General features: G+C 39.7%; 1 protein-coding gene across 14 annotated transcripts in view; it reads right to left on the bottom strand.

The window, feature by feature from the left end:
- BEGAIN (brain enriched guanylate kinase associated) overlaps nt 1-23214 on the bottom strand; it is a 157099-nt gene that overhangs the window by 72973 nt on the left and 60912 nt on the right. The window lies entirely within an intron of this gene.

Below are 23214 nucleotides of genomic sequence, written 5' to 3'. Positions count from 1 at the left end.
TCATTTGCAATATCAGAAATACAACATAACATTCCTTGAAGAACAAACTCAGTAAAAATCTGTTTTTCCTGATGCAAACATACCTATATTTATGAACCAGAATTTTTACCTAAACTTTCCCTGTGGTCAGTGATCACTACACATACAGAAAATCCTACTCTCCAGTATTCACCATCAATTACCAGTGGTTACTGCAAAGTAGGGACCTTCTGGGTAACACATGTAAAGGTGAACACACGTTTACATACACAACATATTTCAGGAGTGCTACAGAGAGCAGCAGAGAATCTTAGTGTTTATGGGACAGGGTAATCCTGCTGAGGCTCTTGCCACTGCTCAAAGTCTGCCCTAGGTTTGGCTTCATGTCAAGGACTACTGGGAACCAGCTGATGGTCTTTGAGACACCCTGAGGAAAAGCTGTAAGTGCCAGCATGTTACTTTAGTTACACCACTGAGTTGTACCGAAGGAAAAAAACATTTAAGTATCTTTTAACTTCTTCCATACTGGACTTGGATTTAGTATGTGAAGACACACAAGGAAGACAAAAAAAATGTGAGGGCCCAAGTATTAAGTGTTGTCATCACAATAATTCACAGCAATATCAACTTTGAAATCAAACAGGGGGTGAGAATAAATCTTTGCAATATAACACCTCGGTACTGTTGGTTCTGCAGTGAACTGTCAGTATTACTTTGGATTATACATTTTTAACAGCTTTTTTAATGTTTTCAAACTGTAAATGTCATAATCAATAAGTGTGTAGATATTTAATACACATAGTTCTGTAGCACTTTACTGTGCATTTTCATTCTCAGCTATGGATATTAGGAAAGCAGTCAGTTCTAGAAACACAGTTATGGAAATGGTCTTTACCTAGCTCTCCATTTTGTATTCACATACTTTTAGGTACAAAATTGTAAACTACTCCTAAAGATCACCTGAGCAATCTTAATATTGAAAAAAAAAAACCCAATCAAACAAAGCAGAAAATTTAGCCACAGGTTTTTCCAGAATGAGCAGAGGTTTTTCAAGTAAGTACATTCTGCATATTTCTCTGCACTTCACTAAGAAACCCTCTATAGGAATGTTCTAATGAAAAACAAAACTTGCAAATCCTGAGATAGCTTAAATGAAAACATTAGGCTTTTCAAGCCTGCAAAATTAATTAAATTTGGGCTCCTGGTGCAAAGAAGCCATTTGAGCAATGAGAAATCTCTGCTGCCTTCATATCCATTGCAAGTTCTCCTCCATGTAGTCTTAATCCAATATATCTCATATCTTTTGCTGATATATAGCAAATGGCTTTGCTATAGGTAACCTTGACAAAATTTTTTTAAGGCTGTGAGATGTTTTGACAGAGATGGGAGTGGTGTAAATTCCACTTTAACTGTTTGTTCAGTGCTTTTCTTGACATCATTTTTGTAGTAAGTCACATATAATTGTTCCATCAATGAGCTAAGACAGAGAAAAGCTCTCTTCTCTAAATGTGGTGGATCTTTCAAAAGCTCCCCAAAGGGATTTAATAACATCCTGTCTCACATAATCAGTGTCAGTTGTAGTCAGTCTAATCCTGTTCTCATATGCAAGGTCAAAAAATAATTAGTAATGGAAAGATTTGTTTGCCTGATATTAAACCACAGTAATTAATTTGTCAGCCTCTGCAGTTTACATGGGATATTGTTTTAGCATTGGCAAATAAGAAATCAGCAAAACAGACAAACATTTTTGTCTAAAGCAACTGCAAATTTTAAAGGAAACAAAATAGAAAAAGCTCCCAGTTCTGTTACTGTGTTGTTTCCTTTCTGAAACAACAGTTGTAAGAAATATTTAAGTATTGCAAATAAGAAACCAGCCTATTAAAAAAAATTGTATAGTCACTCCAGACAATTAGTAGTTTACTACTGGAAAAATATCAGTCTCAAACAACCTGATGATAGAGTTTTTCAGATTATCAATTTTTAAAACTACTTTTAATTATGTCAAAGCATGATAAAGTAACTCATTTTTCTCTTCTTTCTCCAGAGCTTCACTTATACTTCACTGATGTGATTGAGACCGACTCCAGTGTCAAGTGAGGTTGGAATCTGGACACACTGTTGTAATAGCCTGTGTTTCCTTGTCTTGTCTTAGAACATGCAGTATGTTACTTCAAATATTGTCTGTGGCTCATCTGGCAATAATCACAGAATCTACTTACAGACATACAGAGAATTAAAAAAAAAAAAAGACATGGATTTCTCGGTGAAGCATGATCAACACTGTCTAGAGAACAGCTAACAGTTCATCAGTTTTGGCGCCAGAAGGTCACTGATCTACTGTGCCTGGAATAGACACATACAGACGGCTGTGCCTATCTAAGAAATAATATTATAAGGTAAATAGATGCAATGCCTCTTATGCTCTCCTCTCCATATTCTATAGATGGTGAATACATTTTTTTTTCAGTTCTCCCTGAAACTGCAGTTGAAGAGAGAATCTGTGAGAGAAGCCATTCCACAGATGCCAAGGTCAGTGCAGAAGGAGGGGCAGGAGGTGTCCCAGGAGCTAGAGCATGGGCAGCCCAGGTGCTGGCCATGGTGAGAGAGTTGTGCCCTTGCTGTCTCCCAGGGGAGGGACTCACACTGCAGTAGGGAGTGTGAGCAGTCCTTACACTGAGGAGGAGGGAGTGGCAGAGACAATAAGTGATGAACTCACCACAGCCCCCATTCCCGTCCCCCTGTGACACTTGAGGGGAGGAGATAGATCACAGTGAAGGAGTGAGGGCTGGTGAGAAGATGTTTTAAGACTTAGATTTTATTTTCTCAATATTCTACTTTGATTTTATTGGTGATAAACTGATTTCCCCAAGAGGGGTCTGTTTGGCTCGTGATGGCTGTTGCTGTGTGATCTCTCAGCACATGAGTCTTTCATTATTTTCTCTCCCCTCCCTGTCCAGTTGAGAAGGGAAGTGACAGGGCAGCTTTGGTGGGCACCTGGGGTCAACCCACAACAAGATCTATTTTACAATCCACTTGTCTATTTTACACATTTCAAATGCAAATCTGAAAGATTTTTCTGAAATTAGTTTTCAGAAATTTGTGGCTGCTCCACTTCTGAGCGGAAGACTTGTGAGTAGATTTAAGCAGTCACCCCAAATCTTACACCTCTTATAGGGAGAAGGGTTTTCTGTAAAGCAGGAAAGAATGTATCCTGGTCTAAATTTTAGCTTAAAGGCAGTGATTTTTAAGACATGAAGGGGATTTGAAAGTCACCCTCAAACTGGGTTGTGCTATGATGATTTCTGTGCTCGCCCAATTTAGCCCTATTTTACCCCGCTACGAACAACTTAAGCGCAGGAACTGCTATTTTTGCTTCTATTAACACCATGAAGCTATTTTAAGGGCATGCTTTTATAAATACTAATAACCTGAGATGAAACATTGACAGAGCAAGCTGGGAGAACCACAGGGACACCTTAGAACATGCTGTCACGACTCTACCTCTACATCCCGTCCTCACCGAGAAGGCACGTGGCACTGGTGCTGATTTAGCACCACAGACTTGCAAGATGCTGTCAGCTGTGCTTTTTTTTTTTTTTTTTTTTTTTCCCTACCTACTTTCCTACCAGTCATGCCAGTGTAGGTAACTGGCTGTCATCTCCACAGAACAAGGGGTGAAGCTAATAAAAATGTCAAACAATCCATTATCTGCGAGGGGGTGGTGGTTCTATTCCTGGAGTTACCAGAACTATCCATGACCACAGCATTAATTAGTGTAATACTGCTGCAGGGACTGCAACAATGTATCTTAATGAATATTTTCAATATAACTCCCTGGCTGACAAACAGGGTCCAATGGAAGCATGCATTCCCCCAGCTGGGGAATTCTGCAGGGACTGGAGCAATAGCTCTGCAGTGCAGACACAGATGCCAACAGAGTGTGTGGGAATAGAAGGAGGCTGGGAATGTCCATGAAGCAGAAAAGGGAGAAGGTGAGGACACCTGTAATCAGTGAAGTTAATACCTTTTTTATGACATTATAGGAATACAGAGATGTTGCTCTGCCAGCTCAATTTTACACATTTTAGGAGAGGGTGTTTCTCTGAAAAAGGCCTGCTGGCTACCAAACCTCTCAGTAACTTTCTGACCAGGAAAAAACCTGCACTTTTTTTCACTCATCCAATTTCTTGTCTTTTTTTTTTGCCCCACTCTTCTAAAAAGCTCCTGCCACGGCTTCTCTTCATTTCCAGCTTTGCCCTTCAGTTCAATCTCCAAATTAGACATTTCCTGTATGGCCATTGGCTCTTCTTGGTGCATCTTTACCTGCTGCTCCTGGTAAGAGACCACTTCCATGTGCCCTCTTGGGAAGCCAGACACTAAAAAACCCTCACCTGCCATAAAGGGTTAGGGAGGAAGTCTTAGTCTCGAAACTCTAGGATCAAGAACACTTGACTGAGATTGAACCTATGTGAGATCTAGTTTAGAAACTAATGCTTTTGAAGTGCACAACTTCAAAAGTTTATAAAAATCATAGAACTACAGAATGGTTTTGATTGGAAGGGACCTTAAAGATCATATAGTTTCAACTCCCCTGCCATGGTCTGGGACACCTTCCACTAGACAAGGTTGTTTAAAGGCCCATCCTACCTGGCCTTGAGCAATTCCAGGGATGAGGCATCCATAACTTTGGACAACGTAAGCCTCACCACACTCACAGCAAAAAGTTTATTCGTAGTATTTTATCTAAAATTACACTTTTCCAGTGTAAAGCCATTTTTCCTTGTCTATCGTTACATGCCCTTCTCCAGTGTTCCTTTCCAGCTCTCCTGTAAGCCCTCTTTAGGCACTGGAAGTCCTCCAGATCCTTTTCAATCTGTTCTCTGCCCAGTCTGTGTTTGTGTGGGGATTGCCCTCACCCACATGCAGGACCTTGCTCTTGGTCTTGTTGTACTTCATGAGGTTTGGAGCCACCTCCCAGCCCTGAGGCCTGTCCATGTCCCTCTGGATAACATCCCTTCCCTCGGGTGTGCCAACTCCACTGCACAGCGTGGTGCTGTCAGCAATCTTGTGGATGGCAAAATCTACAGGGATGAAACATCGTCTTCTTTATTCCTCACAGAGCAATAAAGGTATTTAAGCTGGCCCCATGTTAAAGCCAAACTACTGGCTGCAGGGTCTGGAATTCTTTTGTGCTGGTTTTCAGGTGATCTCCTACTGACATGTGATCCCCTTCAGGCTCTGTTAATGGCACTGACATCAGACTGGTGGGACTGGGATGGATTGAGATTCCCCTTTCCACTAACTTGGCAAGCCTATGCTAATTATACCATAAATTCCTGACACTCTGGAAAGCTCTTTGGAATATTTTAAGTATCAGCTGCAAAGTAGGCTGGATAAGGTCTTAATGAAGAAAGTAATTGGAAGTAATTGGGCTACTTTTTCTTTTTTTTTTTTTTTTTTTGCTATGAGTTAACCTACCTTTTTTTCCCTAGTTATATTTTCTAAAATAACTGAGGCATTTTAACATAGGAATGTGGCTTACAACATTCCCATTGATACAGTCAAAACTTTGCAAAGCATTAAGAAATCTGTCAGTGGAAAATTTTGGTGGCCTCAGTGATCAGTAGTGCTGCTGGGTCATCACATCTCCCTTACCTACCTATTTCTCCACCTATATTTGTCAAACCATGTGGGTGGCCTTTTGTGAAGTAAATGTGTATGAATATGCATACACATATGTGTATGTATATGTGTGTACATACTTTAAATCTACTATTTTCAGGAAATAGATGAGGAAAATAGTGCATAAAGGCTTTGAACTGCCATGCTTGGGCTATAAATACGTGAATGAATAATTATTACTCTATTAGGCGGGTTGACAGAGCTGTTGTGGTAGAATTGGAACTATTTGCAATGTTTAATTTTGTTTGTTGATGCCTTCAAATATTTGTGTTGCCAAAACACAAATTATATTTCATTCAGACCCAAGGCAGTCAGTTCAATAGAGGTGTATGAACAAAATACAAGGATTTATGACTAATGAATAAATGAACTTTCTGTTCTCAAAATGCTAAGATGACTTATTCTCTGTGTGATAACATAAGCTAATCAGTTTTCCATAAATTTCTAATTAACAACAGGTTTAAACTCTTAAAAGTATCTGTGGAAACAGCCCACGTTTTTCCAAACTTTTGCTTTATTGCATTAATGAAGTACTCTAGTTGGTATATGAATATCCAATATTGGCTTTAATCTAGTGGGTTATTGCAACAAAATCCAAGATTGTGAAGCTTTGTCTGCTTGGTGACCACTTTTCTTGGTATCACTGTGGCATTATAATGTGGCTAAATGACTTCACATTCTGTCAGTCTTTGAATGAATGAAATATACTAATAGATCTGAAATTTAATAGCTGGCTAAGTACAACATTACTGATTATTAGATTTGCAGAAGAAAAAAAGAAACAGGTGCAGAAACACTCCCTCCTGCAACTGCAGAAAAATATGATAGGAATTAGTCATTCAGTATCTGCATGGAAATAATCATAAATTGTTAATAATATTTCATTTTGAGTCTCCTTGAGAAGCTGATCATCTGCATATTGTGAAAAACATCAGCTGTACTGAACTACAACTAATAAACCATTGCTTTAAAATAAAAACAGTCACTCTTTTAAGGTTAGAGATCATCCTTGCAATATAATTCAATAACAGCTGATAGCTTGTATACTTCTTAAATTATTTTTGTTACTTCCAGTGGGAAGCAATAGCTATAAATGCATTGTATAGGTGCCAAAATATTGTTGTTTGTGGACATTTCCCATTGGAAGTCTACTGCTAATGTGTTTTATATGTATCCAGAAGGGTCAGTACTAGCAGTGGCTCTCCAGTGCTGTCAGTGATAATACACAACAGCTTTTCTGAGGTATTTATTTTTATGATGAGATTTTGCATAATGGCAGGAAACAGTTCTCATGAGGAATGGTTTTCTGCATGCAGGAAAACAAATATCAAATTGACCTGAGGGCTGTTCTTTCCTCCGTTTACATTGAGTCCTGTCCTTCAACAACCTGAATAAGAGTTGTTTCTAATGTAATTAGGCCATCACAAATAATTTTCCCCCTACCTTTTCTCTATCAGAAATGCTTTGTTCCAGTGTCCCAGCAGCAGATCCATTTCTTTTCACCCTTTTTTTAAGGCATCACTTCAGGCAATCTTTGCAACACTGCAGCTGCCCTCTCTGAGTGCACTTAAAGCTTTGTTCCAACGTGGAGAACATTATGGAGTAGCTGTCAGTGAGTATCAGCTTGAGAAGATTTCTGTGCCTATGTGTGACTTTTTATCAATCTAAAGGAGTTGAATTCAAAAAGATATTTTGGTTTCCTAGTTTGGAATATTAAGATGCTTAAGGTATCAGCTGCATAAATCAGTAATATTAAAAGCTACCTTCTAAATCCTCTATTGCCTGTGTAATTTTCCTTTTCCCATATTTTTCAAGAGTCTTCCTTGGAGCCTCTAAGTTTGGGAGCTTTAGATAATCTCTGACTCATTTTGTCATCTAGGAATGCACTGTGTAAGAGGTCTTTTCTAAATATATGGATGTATTTACTGCATACATCAACTGTGCTTGTATTTATATTTCATACCTTTTCCAAAATCTGCTGCGATGATTTTAAGTAGGGGGATGTGAATGTGTGAATAAAATCATACTGAATATAGAGTAGGATTATCTTTACTGAGAATAGAAGGTCTTTTGTGCAAAAACTCGTCTGTGCTTTCAGAGTTCCAGCAATCCATGCTTGGTGCCTCCAGAGAATCTAATAATTACAAGACATGCCTTTAAAATCACACACATTGTACATGGTAAGTAGAGTAAGGCTGACACTTAAGACTCAAACATACCATACCATAAAGAGGTATCTTGAATTATATCTGGTGGCTCAGGAACTTTCATTTAGTCACTGAATGCAATGCTAAAATGGCTTTTAGGCTAAATATCTGTTTTCTAAGCAGGTTGAGTAAACTATGATGTGAGGTGTTTCAGCAAGAGAAGGAATGTTGGCATGCTGGGAAAGGGCAGTGATGTTTTTGGGAACATTATGCAGAATTTCAGTCACTCTTTTTCAAGAGAGATTCAGTCTGGAAGAGATGCACAGAAAAGGGTTTTTCTGAGACCTGAGGCATCTTAGAAAACAAACTCAAAATAAAGGTTGTCTAGATCAGTCTAAAAAAAGAAAAAATGAGTGGGGATATGGCTGATATTATAAATTTAACAGGGAAGGGCAAAAATTATTTCCTCTAAAGAAAAGTGAAGGCTTAACAAGAAACTGATCATGATTACATTTTCTACTGGAATTTTGAAGATTTCTAATGACAGACATGATTCTGAAACAGCCTTTCAATAAGTGTAGCAGATAGAGAACTTAGAAGATGGAGTACATGGTTGCCTGTAAGTGCAGATCACTGTCCCCAAATGTCCAGGTTCCTAAATGTCCTTTTTTTCACAAAAAGGCTATTGTCAATAGACTTTTTCTAACAATGGATCTCAGCCCTTCAAGATGTCACTCTCTTCAGTAATGGTACATGTGGGAGAGCAGAACAAGGCACCATAGTAGTACTGCCAATGACTGGAGTCAGAAATGGAAGAAATGTCATTGGAAAAACCAGTCCTGCCTTTCAGAACCCGATGCAGCTAATGTATTTGTCATTTGATCTCTGCTAGCAATGCATTTATCAGTTCAACGCTTTTATGTGTTTACAATACGAATGCTCTGCTACAGAGCAGTTGAATTTACAATTGAGAATACTATGATTACAGAGATAATATCTAGAGAAACATTCCCAGGAGATGCTTTCAGGCAGCTTAAAATCAATAATCATGATGAGTATTTTACATCTCTTCAGACTTTGCTTCTGATTTGACTATTACAACCCTTATCTTTTACCCCTGAAGAGCATGGGTGCTTTCACTGTGGATAGATTTCTGTGTTCTTTTTGCTGAGAAAATTAAGCAGTGAGTGATCTGCTTCAGAAATCTGCTCACTGGAGAATTGGTAAATATGCATGTAAACAACTGCCCTGGAGTATAATCTGAGCTATTTTTATTTTACAGTTTGGTAGGTTAGGAGAAGGAATTAATTAAAACAAGAGAGATTAGATTCCAGAACTTGTTTTTCTGACTCTTCAGAAACCCAGCTGAGGCCTCCTTTTCTGCTTGCCACCACAGATTTATATTATTTTTGCTAAATTCTGATTTTATTGAAGAATTTATTCAGCAGTGACTGTACCTCTGGTAAAATAATTCAGCGAAATTGCCTGGGCTAGCTGGCATGAAGTTTATCCCTTGTATATCCATGCAGGTTGTCTCAGTCCATCCTGCACTCTGTGGGGCTATTTGAATTGATTCTTTCTAGTTTTACGTGCCTTCCATTATACAGGGCAGATCTTCTGTTGTCTTAGGGTACACTACATTTATTTTGCAGGCACTTCTGTATGCTAGGCACTGTTCTATTGGACCTTTGGGTATGTCAAATAAATAATACAGCTCCCAATATAGAGACAATCAGCTCACTATTCTGTTGTTTGACTTGCTCCCTTACCCTTTTCCTTCTTTTCCACTTGAAGTATGAGTTTATTTAGGTAGAGAAAATCTCTTAGGATTGTGGGACAAGAGCATGCAGAATAATGAATCCTTATTTCAGGATGGGACCTCAAGTGTAAAGAGGAAAATTCTGCTGGGGTCACTTGAGTGGAGGATCTTTTGAGAAAACAAGAAAAATACTGAAAAAACATCCAAGGAATGGCAGCCTTAAGGTGCGTTAAAAACATCCCAATACTCTCAAATCTGTTCAGTATTATATTTCAAAATAACTAATGGGAAGATTTCAAAATTATTTCATTATCCTGCATACCAATTTAAACCAGACAAATATCAATGAAACATCAGAATTCAGAATAATGCGGGAAACAGATCTGACTCAGAGGGTAAGAAAATGCAGAATTTCACTTCCCTGTGGATGAGTGCTGTTGAGGGAGATGGCAGGGCTGTGGAGAAGCAGCCATGGTACTCCTGCTTGTACCAGAGCAAGGGGCCATGACCACTGCTTGCAAGAAGGATGAGCAAGAGTTTTTAGTCTACTCAGAGCATCCTTTCCTTGGCAGTAGCAGGGGCAGGTTGTTGGAAGAGGCAAAGCAGAGAGCTGCCCCAGCAACTGCTTACTTTGTCTATGCCTAAAGCTGGCTCTGCAAATCCCATTCCATTTATTTCAGGGCTTGAAACGTACTGTACCAGGCCCAAGGGGAAAAAAAGTGCTGCAAAACAAAATTGCCAGGTGTGAGCAATCAGAGCACAGTTAAATCTATTATGAATGAAATTAATTATCTCCTTAAAAAAAAATCTTAGCTGTTGTGGAAGGTGTCTTATTTAGCAATTAAAAGATGTATATGTTCAGGTGAGTCTTATTACTGCTTGGCTAACTCCTGTCATGTGCTTCTTCAAACATTTTCTTGCCAGAATAGGCTGTGTGGCAGAAAACAGACTCAGTTTTCATCCAGATGTACATCAGTGAGTCAGGGGCATGAGACTGCTTTCTTCAGTGTAGACAATGTCTGACTAGGACAACAGTTAACGAATGGATGCTGTTAAAACTTGAGAAACAGAAATGCAGAACATGTTCTGGTGAGAATCTATCACATGGACTACAGCTCCCAAAGGGAGGTCATTGAGCACTAAAGGTGGGACAGGCTCAGAAGCAATACTTGGCTGAAGTGCAGGCCCTGTTTTCACCCATGAGTACAGAAGAATAATTCTCTCTAGCCAGTCTCACAACACAGAATTTGGGGTTCTGGAGTACCCTGGGAGGTTCTGCAGATGCTGATCTGCCTGAGGACAAGTGGCCAGGCTCCCCAGCATTGCTGGGATTTCTCTGCAAGGCAGGAGGCACAGGTCCTTGGTAGCTTCAAACTCCCCTACCCCACAGGATGGGAAGTATAGAGTCAGCACAGAGCTCAGCAGCTGTGACCTCTTATTTTAAAAATGCAGTGGTAGTGATGTATATCCCACACTTTGGTGATTTGAGCAGGGAGGACTGTTTTATCTCAAATTGAAGACCTTAGTCTTGTTTCTACCTTTTCTCAGCCCTTACTAGATGGCTATCAGCAAAGACTTCCATGCTTTCCACTTGAGACTTGGCACTGGATGACCAGGAATACAAAGTCACGAAGCCAGCAAGGAAGGAAGCAAAAAAATAAACCAAAATAAAAACCACTTCCATATTTCTCCTTTTCCTAACAATGCTATATTTCTCTCTTCAACTCTTAAGGGTTACTTTTTCAGGAGTTCTGAAAGTCCCCTCTGGACCCAGGGATCAGTACTAGAAGCAGTGCCATGCCTGTATTTTGTGCCCAGAATACAATTTGGCTCAGGCAGCAGGAAGAGCAAGCATGTGTACTTGAGGTGCAGTACACTAATGCTAGCTAGGCTGTGCAAACAATTTAAATTTTAACACATTCCTTTTCACTTGGATGCCAAGTGCAACTGATTGTTAATTGGGCCGGAGGTTTGCAGCAGTGTTAGCTTGTTATGGTACAAACACGGAAACCAGAAGGTCTGGTCTGGGATCCGGTCCCCTCAAACAAGAACACAAAACATGTACAGGAAGCAAATTTCCAGTCTGGTAGTGGGGCCATGACACAGAGAAATCTGGTTCCTGCTTGTGCAAGCCTTACTGGTCAAAAGCAATTAGAGTCAAATTACCAGCCCAGTCAAAGGGTAACATTCTAACACCTCCCTGAAGGATGCTGAAACTCTGGGCCAGTCCTCAAGGACTTGGAAGACTACCATGTGGCCCATTGAGCCAAATCTTTTAGGGCTGCAGATGTCAAGTGAGCCTGTAAATAGCAGATTGTACTTGCTTTACTCTCATGTAATTTTAGAGTCTCTAACTCTCCCCTGATCCCTGCTAAAAGGTATCATTATCTCCTTTGCCAGAAATGTGCTACTGCTTAGCAGCTGAGTAATGGGGTTTGTCTCTGCAAAATAACAGCTTTAGGATCCTGCCAGCTCCAGACCAGAGCTGCATCCTCTTGGCTTCTACAAGTACAGAAGTTATTGCATTAAAGCAGGGTAGATTAAAGGATTGTCTCCTGCTTGACTTTTGAATTGGGGAAAGCATCAAGGCTGATAAACAGACACCACAGCTGAGCTAATGCAAATGCCAGGAGTTGGGTAGCACTTGATGATGAAGTCAGCAATCCTCCCCAACCCCCATCTGCTGGGTGGTATTTGCAGAAGCTGGTGACTACTTAATAATGTTATAGTCTGCAAGGGACCTCTGGGAATGTGAGATGAGAGAGGAAGTGTTTGTGGGAGAAAGAAGCACTGAATAAAGATAGCTCATGTGAGAAAACAGCAAGTCCTCAATTATCAAGATAGTTTATTCAGAACAGTTTGTGTTTTCTTTTTGATCTGACATGTTCTCTTTGCTTTATAGAAAGAGAATTTTGGGAGCTGAGAGGCCACCTCCCCTCAGCTTCACTGGTCTTGCTTGTACATTGCTCATTCCTAACATCCCTTTGATTTCCTCTGCATAATGAGAACTGAGAGTATAAAATCAAGAGGTTTAACTTTCTCAGGTCCTTGTATTGCATTTGTGCAGGACAAGATCATGGAAAGGACTGGAATTTCTGTACTGCCTGAGCAGTAACCATTCTAACTTTTCTGCAGCAAGGCTGACAACCTTGACCATCAGCAGAGCCTGCTCTAACTCACTGCTAACCACTGCCCTATTGCAACTAGTGGACACCTGAGGTCTTGGTATTAGAACCAGACATTTTTTTACAATGTATTTTTTCTATTTGTTTTGCCTCTGAGCCTAGATAAACAGTGTGTTTTGTTACTTATTTCAGCAGCTGCTAGTCACTTTCTCTCAATCTGTGATCTTTCAAAATGAAACTGCATTCCTCCGCTGCTACTGGAAGACTTAGGCTTCATCCTGGCAGCTGCATTACACTTTTAGGTGAGCAATCTTCTTGAATACTTACAGAAATATCCAGTTATAACTTGTGCTAACAGAATATTTCTTTTTTCACTCTCTTTCTCCTTTGCAAAGTGTATTTTGGCATCATCCCTGAACTTCCTACTGGCAAGTACCTCTTTGCTGAGAAGTGACATCCTTTCACGCTCTAATGCCCAGTATCTTGTTCCTGTCTTGTTTACATGTAATCCACTTTTGGACATCTTGGCAGGAGGGCCAAAGCAGACTCACCAGCTGTATTTTTTGGCCTTTTTCTGATAAGACTTAGACTTGTTCTGTTCCCTATGGACCCTCTGTTGAGTGTGGAAGGGAAATTTAAAATCCTATTCCTTTTCTTCCTTGCTGCATTCCAGTGCAAGAGGAATGGCAGTTCCTGCACTCTGGGGAATACAGAAAAACTAAACTGTTTGGATAGCAAGAGGCTGGAAGGGTATGGGGCCAGCAGTGTCTGCATTACTGGCTGACACCTGGGAGAGCTCTGTAGGAGTCTAACCATAAAACTCTACAATTTCTCTTTATTGACCTTTGTCTTAAAGGCACATTTTGATACCTTAGGATTAGTTTTTGCCCTGGTGTAGATGATATTGAAGAGACAATGGGAATCTGGGATTTCTGTTTTGACTTCATATGAATTCTCTGGCCAAACCTGTGGCCAAAGTTAAACTGTAATAATAATGTCTCATTATATGACAGAATTTTTATGCTCTTAGATGATTGCTTACTATTATGTATTTATAACCTGGTAGAGCTATGATCTGCTACCTTCTGACTCCTGAAGATTACTCCAGGCAGATGATCAACTCTATCACCTCATTATTCAGACCTGAGTTAGCAAAAATCCCTCACATATTAGGAAGTTCTGACAATTGCCCCCTTTTGATTATTTTTCACTTTCATGTATTTCAGAACCACTACAACCAACCATTTGTCTTTGACAATTAGACCAAGATAAGGCTATGGAAATGGGAAGCTGAAGAAGAAAAAGAAAAAATTAACGTTGGCTAGTGATGTGTTCAGCTAGCTGTGCACATTTCTGGTTTATAGTATGAGTTATAAAGAGTTAGGATGTTGAATATCAGTATTAAAAGTAGGAATAGGTCACTAAAACTGATGTGAGTCCTGTGCAACCAGTAGAAAGCTACGTGACCACTTCAACCTTTGCTAGATATTACATTAAGTGTTAAGGAAAATAAAATAAGCAAATAATTTCCATTTTGAAAGCATTTCACATCCTGGTGTGAAAAGGCCTTTCATTTCAGTCAAATCTTGCTTTCTGATTAACTCCCCTTGGGTAGTGTAAAAGTATTAATAGATTTTCGTATCCTCACTGTACTGATGTTCAGTCACAAGCTTTTTCCAACTCTGCACTTTTTTAGAGGACAGTAATTCATTGAAACCATTCTTAGCAAGTTGATGTCAATCTGATTACAATTAACAATACATTCCATTTCCATTTCCCACTTTCAAATGAAGTTGAATGATGGCAGTGCAAGTCAGAAAAGGGATTTTAAATAAGCTGACTTCTCTCTAGATTTGTCTGAATACAAGGTTCATTCTTTTATGGTAGGCAGCAATTTTTTGTACATGCTCCAACACTTTTCTGTTCATTTGGACCTGACAAGGTAAGTGAGTAATAGAAGTGAAAAAGGAAAAGTAGATGCAAAGCAAATGCAGTTGTCTGGATTTATTGAGCCCAGTTGATAGTGTTGAAATGATTTTTTCTTATTTTTATAATAATTCATTTTATTCAGGCCTGCTAGTGTATGTCAAACACAACATAAATGAATAAAGAAACCAACCTTTCTTATTCATCAATGGAAAAAAGAAATCAGCCTTATGTGTCAATAAAAACCATGTACTCTAAAATTAGTGTGTCTGCTGCAGCTGAGAATAATAAATAGAGAACAATTTGTTCCCTTTTATGAAAATTGAATTTAACTATCAATAAGAAATATAACAGCTTTTACTTAAAATGGACAGTCCCACTGATTTAGAAGATGGAAAAACATGGATAAGAAAGACAAGTAAGGAGCTGGCAGGTGAACCACCCCAGCTGTGGGGAGGTAGAACACAGTTGAAATGTTCTTGGGGTATGCTCCCAGCAGCACATAACCAAATTCAGGCTGTGATGATGGCAATGGGCCATAGGAATGCTTTTCTTGGAGTCTTTGACTTGCAGGTTACTTGGTTTAGATGGACTACGGAGAAGGACCCCAAGGGAAGGAAACTCGCTCCCAGAATTGGCTCCCTACAACATTTTCTGGTGAAAAGTTTTCGAGACATACAATTAGGTTTCATCAGGCTGCAGAAGGAGGTGCCTGAGAGAGCTCCAGAGCAAGCTATTAGCAACCTGTGCTGCTCCAGATGAACTGGCATGGGGAAAGGTCAGAGGAATCCCCATTTGGAGAGCCTGGACTGAAGCAGAAAGGTTAAGAGGTGGGAGACTGAATACAGAGAGAGAAACCGAGTACACACTCCTTTCTCCAGTGATTTGCTAGGTACTAGTGCCTCTTTGGACATCGCAGCTGAGATGTTTCTTGCCTGGGGCAGTTGTATCCTCGCCTTTAATTTGCAGCCTGGGAAAGGAGCAGTGAGTGAGCTCTGTCAGTCACTCCATCCCTCCTAAAGCAGACATCTGATGAGCCTGACAGTCAGTAAAGCCCAAGGTCGCCTGCAGAGAAACTTCAGGATGAACCCTCAACTCACAGGGCTGACATTACTGAACCCTCAGTCACTTGTACCAGGTGTCTCTTGGCTAGTGGTGTTTCATACTGTCTTTAAGGATTGTGTTAGGAGTTTGGGTTTTTCTCCTCATTCCATTTATTTAGTGTGACTGGAAGTACTGAGAAAAATCTGAGATATTTTAAGTATCTGCAGGCTTGGAACAATAACTCCACTGTGAAGCATCACTGGTGTGGAATACTCCAGTATGCAAATTTAGATGTAAAGCTATGTTAGAACTTGGGTGCTTAAGGTCGGGGTGATGTGCAGAACCTTGGTTAAAATCTGTGGGTTTAAAACTGAAGTATTGGTGGCAGACTGAAAATACTTCTCTTGCGGTACATGCCAGACATGAAAGTTTTAATTAAGTAATGTACTTTGGACCTTTTATTTTTCCACATTGTGTGCTTTTTTTAATCTATTTGGAAACTGTACTTGTGTCGCACTGTTGGCGAGGAAATCTCTGTATTTAACAAGATTGATGCAGTGTTGCTGGTTCTCTCCTTTGGCCCTGAAGCACTTTGGATGCTTGCAAATGCCAAATGAGCCACATGAAACACTTTCAGGTATGTGCTGGGGCAAAGAGGCTGCAAACACCATATTTGGGCCAAATTAGCACTGCCGTCTCAGCCAGTGAATGAGTACATTGCTGCTATTAAAAAAACCGGCACAGTGTGTTTACCTCTCTTTCATCCATTGGAGAATCCTGTACTCACTGAGGGACAGATGATGCTACTTCTGCATAGTAATTTATAGCAGAAATATAAATTTCTGCTATAAGCAGAGTATGCCTCATTCTTGTACTTTACAAATGAGATACACTGTCACTGGAAGTATTTGCAGAATGCAATAGGAGTGCTGGCTTTTCCCACTCTCTGCCATCTTTGACATTTCGGAACCAAAGCAAGGAAGGCAAATATTTGGACCCTAAATTCTGAGTGCCTTCTGACCTGCTGTTTTACAGAAATGAGGCACAGCAATGAATGTGTAATGGATACTCAGTAGTGAATTAGTATTGCTATCAGTGCTAAAGGTAAATGGATTATTGCCTTCATCTCCCTTTTCTTATTGTTCACAAGTAAAGAATCATCATGAAGGTAAATCAGATCTGCCTTCTATGGTGCAGTGTGAGTAGACTCTGGGCTATGCATTTTATCTCCCTCTGGACTAGATTATCTGCCCTCCAATGTGGCTGTTAGGCCACTGAACTTTATATGCCTTTTTCTTTTCCTTCAGCTTTCACCTAATCAAATCTCACAGACAATCTAAACAGAAAACAAGACACAAAGAAAGAGTTAGTGAAGGTATCACAAATTTTATGGTAATGCAAGACTGAAATAAGTACTTTGGGCCACAGGGATGTGCTCCCTATTGTGTTCTATAATCCATTTAATCAACTGATCAGGATTTTTCTTAAAATTAATTTTGTTTTAGTTTTTAGCCCCCTTTTTGTGGTTACAAATAGTCTTTCAACTACAAGACTAAATGTATTCCTGCTCAGTTATTGCTCTTTTTTTTTCTACCCATCCTGTCTTGTAGCTTAAAGCATTTATCTACCTTTCTGCTCACTCATAACTTTTGTCTGCTCATAAAGAACAAGATGGGGGTGGGGGGAAATGAGAAAAATTAATTGTGAATAACTGAAGTTTAAGAAGGAATTTCCTTGTAATTGAGATGATAGGTGAATTTGAATATTGACCTTTTCTTCTCCTTTGTCCTCCCTGTTGCCTCAAGTCAGGTGCATCTACTGGCTCGTGAGTCTTGGCTCCAAAGGAAAGAAATTGCAGAAATCCAGCTGAGAGAAACATAAGGACAACCTGCAAGAGCACCCTAATGCCTCAGGGGTGAGGTTGCAGGGGACTGAGGAGGTCAGGACAAGGCTGGGTGGAAGGGCCTGACCAAGAGATACCTGAGGTGAACACTTTTGCTCTGTTTCTATCTCAAGGACTGATCTCTTCTACTTGACCTCTGGATGTTTTTGCTCCAGTCACTAAAGCAGTTTTGTATTTTCAGTTAAGATTGGATAGTTATTTTGGCAGTTTTTTAAACAGGACTTGCTGATGGCTACCGTTGTCACGTTGCTCTCTGTGTTCTCCAAAAGAAGGGTGTGTTTGTTTACTGTTCCCAAATACAGAACACCTTTATCACCACACTAACGATGCAATGAGGTTTTTAATACCGCATTTCTCCCAGTGAAGATGAAAGCACTGAGTTAGAGACACACAGGCTCTAAGTTCAGTGTCAGAGCCAAGATTCTCCTGCCCCTGAACTCTCTGTGCAATGGTGGTGTGCCCCTTGCCCCAGGTGCCCATGGTTTTACCACATGTGCAGGCAAGGCCTAGGGAGGTGGCTGTGAAATTGAAAAGGTTTCAGCAGAAATAATTTCTTTGCAGCAGGTTTTCTGCATAAATGTCTGCATTCTCCTCAAGAAGAGAAAGATCCATCCCTTGACTTAAGCTAAAGTGGTTCCAAGGAAGAAGCCTGTTCTTCCTTGTAGCAGAAACATATGTGTTGTAAATGTCAAATCACTGCAAGATTTGTATTTTGATGTAATTTTTAGCACAGACTACAACTATTTTTCATTCAAATAATACATCCTGGCTGGGAAGCTGATAAGCAGTCTCTGAGATTTAGTTATCGTTTTTTTTTCCTACTCTGCAGATACTTTCTATGTGATTTAATCCCTTCCAGTCCCAAGGAAAAGCTTTGATCTTCTCATGTATTCTTATGAGCTGCACCAAATAATCTCCAACAGCTTTTTGGTGTTGTGACCTTTGCTAGTGCTCAATTCTCTGCATTTGCTGGTCAAGTGAAAGCCTCCAGGGCAGGTTCAAACTTTTGACAGTGGATGGCTGTACTTCTTTGCTCTGGGTCACACAACTTGCCTTCACACAATTCAGTCATACAACTCTCCTTTCTATTGGTGCCACTGATTTTTCTTTTATTGTTGCTCTCTGATGTTCATTAAGTTTTGTTTTTAATAGTTCACTTTGTCCTCTGGCAGGGATTTTTATAGTGCTAAAGCCAAGTAACCTTCTTTCCTCTTGTAGTCTGAGCCCAGTAATGAGATGTTCACAGACTGAAAATGTTCAACTTTGCATGTTGGGGAAACAGCATTTTTGTGAGGTCAAAAAGCGGAAAAAGAATCTTCATTAAACAAAATACAAACTAAAGGCCTACATCATCCAAATCAGCCTGAAATATGCTGCCTGGGCTCATGGGATCTTGAACAGGGATTTTTAAGATTTCCTTACAATACTGTATGAATATTAAGATCTTTTTAGGAAGAGATTTTGGAAAGCCTCTGGCTTTCCAAATAGGTGCTTCTTATAAACTGAAATTCATATGAAAAACTTACAATGAGAAGAGGGTAAGAAGGCAGAGTGATGGACAGGCTGATTACACTATACTGGATGACCTATTGATTGGGCAGTGCATCCAGTTCAGCATGTTTAATCATTTTCCACTTTGCACAGGCTGCTTTATTGCCCTGAGTTGGCACAGTTCTTGCCTGCACATCAGGGTGATGGAATACAAGCAGAGGGTTCTGAGCAATTCTTGAGCTTGAAGAAACAACATGTACTGCAAGTAATAACCAGTTCTGTACTGGGTAGGTGTGCACAGCTTGGTAGTGTTGCTTTACTTTATTTGTTTGTTTGGTTGGTTTTAATTGTTATTTCATTTTTCAGTATCAGACACTTAAACACTGCCTGAAACCACACTGTTCACATCCTTTCATAAAACATGACTGTCATCTATTTACTAGTAGTAATGGCAGTGCCTCAGCAGTGCTAGCAGAGATGGTTGGAAAAGATGTCTGTATTAATATGATAAATGCCACTGTTCAATTTCAAGCAAAAAAACAATTTTACTCAGCAACATGTCACACATCAATTAATTTTCTCCCTTGCTCCAAGCTGTAGCAAATCTATGTATTTGCAGCACACCTGTGACTGCACTATTTATAGATATTTTCAGGTTTGGTGTTTGGAAGGGTTTGATATTCATTTACTAATTGGGGAAATAAAGACTATCCAGTTTCATAAATAAAAGAACAAAAATTAAGAGTAACCACGTTATTCTGAAGTAGAGGAACTAGATGACCTAGGTTAAAATGGAATTCTACACAAACATTAATTATGCTCTGGGGTTCCTGCTGAGTAACTGTATTCAAGAAAAAAATGTTCCTTACAAGTCAGTGCAAGTTGTCATTTCAGTGAGTATGTTGGGGTTTGTAATGGGCTAAAATGTGCACCCTGATGTTTTATACAAGTGACTTCCACAACTCTGTTCCTTTTAGGCTCTGAGAAAATTTCTGTATGTTCACAGAAATGTGAGGCCTGGCTTCCCTGGCTTTTTGGAAACAACAGTTATGTTTTACCTGCAGGTGGAAAATCATTTTACCCTGGGCAGTGGCTCTCAAAGGTTTGGTTTTTTTTCTTCTCTCGTCTAAGTGCACACCATATTTCATGCATGAACACAAGGATATGATGAAATCTAGCAGTGGCAATGTGCAGACATGGAATTGGTCACCCAGATGACCATGGCCACAAGCATGGTATCTACACAGGAGAAGTGAGTTTGTGTCCACGTTTGTGTCTGCATACCTCTGTGCACGGCCTAAAATTCCTAAAGGAAAATAAGGAACTTGCCTCAGTCATTTTGACATTTCTCTGTAGAAACACTTTTTCTCTTTCTGGTAAATGCTTTTCTTTAAACAATAGAGTTGCACACCCATATAATTGTAACTGATTGAGCTCAGTGTTTATCAGAAATTATTCTGCTGGATGACATCTGTTACAGGGGTGAAACAATAAATACTTCTGTCCTTAAATTGAACCATGTAAAAGGAAAAAAATACTGAAATTAAATACATGTGAAGTGGATACAGATGTTGTCCTTTAAACTCCCATTCCATCCAATGGGAATTTCAGTGTATAAAAGACCTAGACTGGGAGTCTGTAGAATCATAGAAAAAAAAAGGCTGAAATGTGCTTCTGAAGGTCATGTGGTCAAACCTCTTTTTCAAAGCAGATTCAGTCAGACCAGGATATTTAGGGCCTTGCCAGGTCAAATTCTGAGTATCTTTAAGGATGGGAATTCCGTGGTTTCTCTAAGCATTCTACATTACTCTTCCTCTCTCCTGTTGTCTGGTCTCAGACCATTGATACAACCAGACTTCAATTTGACCAAAATGCACACCAAGAAAAAGGTACCATTTAGAGAAGACCAAAACCAGTGGCACCACAAATTTTTTTCAGTTAGGAAAATCATTAATGAGAACTGGTGAAGGGGGGAGAGGATTTGAAAGCAAAGCACTGAATCTGTTAGAGAATTTCACATTTTCAGAGCTGCCTTGCAATTTCTAGTGAAGCAATTCTTGCTTAGCCTTTTGTGTAGACATAGTATCTCAAAAAAGTTTGGTTGGGATGGGATATTTAAAGACCATCAAGTGCAACCAAAGCCCCTGCAATGGGCAGGAACATTTTAAACTACATCAGTTTGTTCAGAGCCTCATCCAACCTGACCTTGAATGTTTCCATGGATGGGATATCTACCACCTCTCTAAGCAACCTCTGCCAATGTTTCAGCAACCTGCTTGTAAAAAAAAAAAAAAAAAAAAAAAAAAATTAAAAATTTCCTTTAAGGGACAATTTAATTTTGTTTAGCCTAAATATATCTTGAAAACATTTATCTTGTCTTCTTGCAATTAATCTTACTAAACAGTGTCCCTTTCTTTCTTATAAGCCTCCTTTAATTACTGGAAGGCTGCAAAAAACTCTCCCTGGAGCCTTCTCTTTTCCAGGCTGAACAAACCCAGCTCTATCAGCATTTCCCTCTCCAAGAGAATATGTTCAACTTATGACTAATTGAACAATGTCAGTCTTCCAAAAGAGTTTATCTGATGTTTAGCTTGTCTCTTGTTTATTCCACTGGCATTATTAATAGTTTCTGCCTGGCTTATGGCTCTTCTTTTCTCCTGAAGGAAGGGGGGCAATTCTCTAATGGTGGGATCTCAGTGCAGTTGGCCATCCCATTGCATGACAGAGGTGATTGCTAGGATCCAACTATGCAGACATTGATGGTGGCACTACTAGAATGGGAATAAAAAAAAAATAAATCCCTGTATGCTTGTCCTCTCAGTGCCTTTAATAGCTGCTGCACAGTGAAAGGTTGGGCATCCTTACTTTTTCCGTTAATGTAAAACTTCTCTGAATTCAATATAACTACTCAGGACTGAGGAGGAGGCATGTCTGTAGCCCGCAGTAGAAAATCCAGTTTAGTCTTTGTGCTTTAGTATCATCAGTGGTGTACTGCAGAGTGGTCAGAAGACAATAATTCTTCCACCTGTGTGTTTTATACATCTTCCCAGTGCAGCTGCAGTGTTTATTCATTCTCATTCCAGTCTTGTCTCCTTCGATATCCTTTTAATTTGATGCACGACACCTTCTCTGCCAGAGCAAAATGCCACAAGCAGGCAAGGTGCTCACTTCTGAGGAAAAGCAGCCTGATCTGCAAGTCACTTTTTTCAACCCCACACAGATTTTTAAATTTTTTTTTTTTTTAATTTTCTCAGTTGGAAAGATACAGCTTACTTCTAGTATTGCAAGTGTAAGCAGCTGTGCTTAACATTAATTTTAGGGAGAACTTTTCAAAGGGTATTTTAGGAAGACTCAGCAGCTGGAAATGGATGTGTCTATAACCATACAGACTCATGTACAATGTACCCAAGCCTGACATATGAATAGATGCCATGCTGGTACAATTTTCCTCTTGGAAGCCATAAGAAGCTGGGGTTGTCTGTCTGGGAGTCACAGATAAAGAAGGAAGGTAGGTGAATGCCTTAGCTGAATTCTGCAGCTACAGAAAAGGGACTTGGAGTGCAGGATTGCCACTGCAGAACCCCAGGGCCAGGTGCTCTCCTGTGCTGCTTCATGGCTTTGGGCTTGGAACAGTCACCCACAGGCTCTTAGACACTGGGCTTGGGGTGCTGCAGTTGCTGAGCTTATTCATGTAAGTGCTGAATGTTTTGTTTCAAATTACATGCTGAAAATGTCCATTTGTTCCCGTTTGAATATACTCCATTCAAACTTGCCAAGATTTATGTTCTAAAATTGGAGCTGATGTCCCATTCTTTACAATCACTGTATTAGCACTCAAATAGTCCTGCTACCCAGCTGGAGAGTCCTTTGAACAATCACAGCACCTAAATTTGGGAGATCCATATCAAGAATGCAGTTTATAATGCAGAACTTAGAGTCCAAACAGCACTTCTGAGAATGGGAGCAAAAGATGCAAGGGTCAGAAAAAGTAAAATGTACTATTTCCTTCCAAGTCAAAGCAAAGAGTACAACTTCAGGTGTGAAGAACTACACAGAAACTACTGCAATGCCTTATTCATCTAACGAAGACTGAAGTAAATCATGAGCTTTTAATGACGTAGAATCGAAGAGCAAATATTAACTCTTATGCAATGAGTC

Source organism: Passer domesticus, chromosome 6 (assembly GCF_036417665.1).
Source record: "Passer domesticus isolate bPasDom1 chromosome 6, bPasDom1.hap1, whole genome shotgun sequence".
Lineage (NCBI taxonomy): Eukaryota > Metazoa > Chordata > Aves > Passeriformes > Passeridae > Passer > Passer domesticus.
Note: the sequence above shows the minus strand (reverse complement) of the source record. Positions and strands in the feature narration are given on the sequence as shown.